Below are 4966 nucleotides of genomic sequence, written 5' to 3'. Positions count from 1 at the left end.
CCCGAGATGTCAACCAGCAAAGAGGATCAATTCCTCAATCTGACAAGAGAAATTTCCGACACTCTCGCTCGTCAGCGCCAGCCTGTACACGAGTCCGATGTCTATCATGGGGATCCTACCATGTTCCAGCCATGGCGCTGCTCATTTGAAACCATGGCAGACCACATCTGGCACCGGTATGTTTCTGACCCTGAAAGGGCCTACCAAGAAGCATGGAAGGAACTCGAAGGGAGATTCGGTGACAAGAAAAAGATTATAACATCCGTCTTCAAAAACTTGACAGCTTTCCTAAGTTCAAGGCAGACGAAAGCCACCAACTTCTTAAACTTGCCGAATTGTGCCTGGACATTGCAGCACAGATGGACGACTTGCCCGACTTGCAGGTGCTTAAGTACCCCACTATCTTCATCAAATTCTCGACAAACTTCTGACCTACATACACAACGCACGGAAGGGGTGTTTATCAGAGCACAAGACAGTTAACGGCAGCTACCCTCCTTTCGCTGTGCTGGCTAGATTCCTGAAAGACGAAGCCAGATTGCACAACAACCCCGACCATTATCCATCAAAACTGGTCCATCATCTAACCTCGGAGAGTACAAGAATGTACAGATGTCCCAGCTCTTCTCTTCGTGTCTTGGCAACATCTACACCCATGAAGTTGGCGCCACGCTGCCAGCCTCAGAGAAATGCCTCTACCATGACGGGCGAGGCCATCACTGTCGGATTGCACCACCTTCAGCAGAAAGCCCTTTCAAGAGAGAAGAGATTTCTGCAAAGCCAAAGGCCTGTGTTTCAAGTGTGGCAACAGAATAATGGACTGCGAGACCGAGGTGCAATGTAAGGAGTGCAAAGGCACAGAGCACGCCTCCTTCATGCATGTGACGCCGAGACAGAATGGCAGGGAGAACCAGAATGAGAACCCACTGGACGACCATAAAGTCATAGTGGCCAACGCAAAGTGCACCAGATTCTTGGCTTGCCCCTCTTCATGATCTTGCTCTAAGATCGTTCTGTGTAAAATCTATCACAGATATTGTCCCTAAAAATCTATTTTTGGCTATGTGGTGCTAGATGACCAATCTAATGCCTGTTTGGGAGATCAATAAATCTTCAATGCTTTCGACCTCCCAGGTATAGCTTTCCCATTTGAGCTTTCCACTTGTGGTGGAGACAGAATCATGGCAGAAGGGAGATGAGCAAGCGGGCCGATCGTAGAAGCAGCAGATGGAAAAACAGACCAGCTGCCCAGCGTCATCGGAACTGCCCACATCTCTGGAGACAGAAGCGAGATCCCACGTCCCGATTTCTGTGCAAAGTTTCCCCACCTAAGGGTCAGTGGCAAAAAGGATACCCGCGCTGAGAGAAGATGCAAACATCATCCTTCTCATTGGAAGAAATTGCCCCGAACCGCTCAAGATCAGGTAGTCTCGCAATGGGCCGAGAGGAACACCGTGGGCACAACGTACCAATCTAAGCTGGATAGTCTCCGGACAGGTTTGCATGAGCGATGCAAACGGGAAAGTCCATGCCTCCATCAACTGTACCATCCTTCAGCCACAACCAGACAACCCAGGGGCCAGCAAGAATCACATTTACATGAAAGAACTTCTCTCCATGAGATGAAACGATGAATGAATTATACAAAGAAACTCCCGAAGATAACCTGAAGGCCATGTCCATCTAAGACCAACACTTCATCAAGATTTTGACAGAAGGTGCGCACACCAACTCGGAAGGAAACATGGAGGTTCCCTCTACCCCTCAAGAAGGACCAGATGACCCTTCCTAACAACGATTCCCAGGCACTCACTCCTGCCATGCTCTTGACTCTGAAAACTCAGCCCCTCCAGGCACCAGCCGGCAACCTCGTGCAGGAAGGTTTGTATGGACGATGACAATGGCACCGGGTCCAATATCTCGCAGATCAATTCTGGATTCGATGACGGAAGAAGTACCTTCAGAGCCTGCAGCCTCAACAGAAGTGGAACGAGGCTCTGTTGGAGATGTAGTTTTCCTCCAGCAGAAAGAACTTCCCCGGAACGACCAGGCCACTTGCACGTGTCACTAAGTCCTACCCCAGCAATGACGGAAGAGTACACAAGGTGGCTGTCATGGTCTGCAGCGGTGGCACGCGTTGCAGATACCTGAGACCGATATCGGAACTCATACTCGTACAGAAGGCACCGGCCTCGAAGTCATTCCCACGAACTAGTGAGAGCTGAACTCTAACTATAACAGTTTGGCTAATTAGTAAGAATTCAATGCTTGTTACTTTTAGATGGGGAGTGTGGTAGTCTCAGAGACACTTTGAGACACCTCAGAGACACCGTATTGTGTTTTTACCATTTCTTGCCACAGGGTGGTGCCCTTTCGGATTCGGGACAGAGCTAAAGCATGGAGAGAGTCAGACATTTTGTTGTTAAAGTTTAACTTATTGTTAGTTAGGAATTAGACCTCTGTTAATGTGACCCCTCCAGAACCACAGTTAAGTAAGTAATGTCTCTTTATTGCTGCTTGATCAGATTGTTCTTGGATTATTGTATTGTTCCTGATGGTGTACTGCAAGAAATCTAGTGGTGTTGTTGTTTTGTATTCCTACAGTTCACCGTGCATAATAAAGGATTTGGAATCCGAAGCCCTGATCTTTGGCCATATTTCTTGGTGTTGTGCTGGACACTAGCTGGGGATATTAGAGTTATTGCTTGCCTCAAGCTATATTCTTACAGAATCCAGTAAACATTCTGTGGCACAGTGCATTGAACTACTGCCATAGAAATTCACCAACATGTTTACCATCATCTATTTAACAAAATACGTTGATGAATTTTGGAAAATAAAATGTTTCATGTTCCATCAACAAGTATAACAGCTACTCTGATTAAATGGTGTTGACAGTGACCACAAGTTTTCATTTTCTTTGTAAACCTTGCTGCACTTGATGTCAATTGCCTGGATATGATCAACGGGTTTTTTGATATTATTCTTCACAACACCAGGGGCTGGAAGTTCACCAAACTTGCACCCGTTTTTTTTGGCAAAAAACGGTGATCCGGTGGTAGTTATGACGACCTGCAAAAAAGGTAAGTTAAAGTTTTTATTTTTAAATTATTTTTCAGCAATTCAATGGTTAAATGTCTTGTGAAAGTTTTGTGATTTTTTATTTTTTGCAATTTTTTTGTGTGTTTTCCCCTCTCCCAAGTCCTCCCTCACAGCGGTAATCGGCCACGGACTAAAGTTGACGAGGGTCGTGCTTTCCGCCGCAAATCCTTATGCAACACCGATGTTTACCGATGGGCGCATTCTGTAACGAAACTTAGGCCTTTAAAAAATGGCAGTGTGATTAGCGGTATTTTTGACGAAAAGTGCCAAAAAAATACTGCTATGACCAAAAATTGAATTTCAAGCCTTAGGTGTACTATATAGTGTTCCTTTGTATGTTGGAAACCATTCTACTGTAGAACAGCTTGATCTAGACTAGGAACACACATAGTATAATAAATGTCATCCCTGCTCCACTGTTTAGATGAAACCACTCAATAGACTTCATATTTGGGGCTCAAAATGCAACAACATAATGTTGGCTTATTCTCTACAAAATTAAATGCCAAACACTTTGCTTTAATGTCGAAAAATCTTCAAATTGGGTGGAAGCTCCTAGGTTACCAGCAGATAAACAATTAATCAAATCATTAATCACTACACATAAACGCTCTAACTGGGCTAAAGAATATTCAAGTTGACAAATGATCACCTTCACGTACAAGCCACAATAACAGGCAGCCCACGAATTCACATCTGTGATCTGTAGATATTGAAGTGAGCCCACATGGTGGGCTGCTTATTACTCGGAGAAATGTATGATGCATAATAAGATGTTGTTTTCCCTGTGATGCATGTTTGGCTTTGTACAGTTTGGAACTAATGCTTCAGCTGATGAAGCATTTGCTTTGGTTTTCAGCTCCTAACATTTATAGACAAAAATATTAATAACCAATTCGGAATAACTTGCCAATAATGTCATTATATAAATATAATCCTACACAAGAAATAATGCAAAACTGTTTGTGTTGCTTATTCATCACACGCCATAACGTAAACAAATTTGTTTGCCAAACGTGGAATCTCATGCCTTGATGTGTGGGGTGTTCTAAAAACAAGCAAGACACTGGCTTTCAATTAAATGTTTAGTTTGTGCAGATTTAAGAATTCAATATGACTTATGGGTTACCAAGGCCTTGGAGGCAATAGTGTGTGAACATACATTTCTGAGGGAAGAAGAGAAAAATGACCTCTTTGCGTGCATCGGGGCGTCTGTTCTGAATTATATCAATAAATGTTCACAAAATGCCATTTGCTCCAAAATAATTCATTCCATTACTGCCCGCAAACTAAATAATAATGACACTTGAATCTCAGATATGGTCCTCGAGGGTGAAAATGGTTATCCTAATGTGAATAGTAATGTAATTTAAGATAACATAGTGTCCTGCTGTATTAGTGTGGTGCAAACAAACCTTTTGTTCCTTTTCAAACTATCTAAAATAAGAATTAAACCTTCGAACTTGAATCTTGTTTATTTGGAGAATGTCAAGATTAATTCCATAATCTTATTGTACTAATTAATAGCTCATTATTATAAACAGCGTCCATATTTCTGTGGCATTTTTTTCTTTTGTTCTAGCGCATTTGTGTACTGGAGAAACTGGTGATGACTATCATACTTGTCTCTGGGATAAGGCAAGGTTTGATATTAAAAATATAGATACTTAATGTGAGCACATCTCTCACTTTCTGCTGAATATTAGAACATTTGTGCCCTTACGGAATTATTCACTGTAATGGCATTGTAGGATAATTATTGCAGATGCTGCAAATTCACATTATTTGTGCAGTACCACCAGGGAAGAATGAAATGGCTGACAAAGAGCAGATATAGAAACTTTCCCCAGTGGAACTTTTAAAA

The 4966-nt window shown here is 42.7% G+C and overlaps 1 long non-coding RNA gene across 1 annotated transcript; it reads left to right on the top strand.

The window, feature by feature from the left end:
• Nucleotides 1-2389: 2389 nt before the first annotated feature.
• On the top strand, nt 2390-4533 carry LOC139277015 (uncharacterized). The gene is made up of 3 exons (XR_011596015.1): nt 2390-2492; nt 3000-3083; nt 3203-4533. It is a non-coding gene; the product is annotated as an uncharacterized lncRNA (long non-coding RNA).
• Nucleotides 4534-4966: the final 433 nt, after the last annotated feature.

The sequence above is a fragment of the Pristiophorus japonicus genome, chromosome 12, assembly GCF_044704955.1.
Source record: "Pristiophorus japonicus isolate sPriJap1 chromosome 12, sPriJap1.hap1, whole genome shotgun sequence".
Classification (NCBI taxonomy): domain Eukaryota; kingdom Metazoa; phylum Chordata; class Chondrichthyes; family Pristiophoridae; genus Pristiophorus; species Pristiophorus japonicus.
The sequence above is the reverse complement of the archived record's forward strand: the minus strand, read 5'-3'. Positions and strand labels throughout refer to the sequence as shown.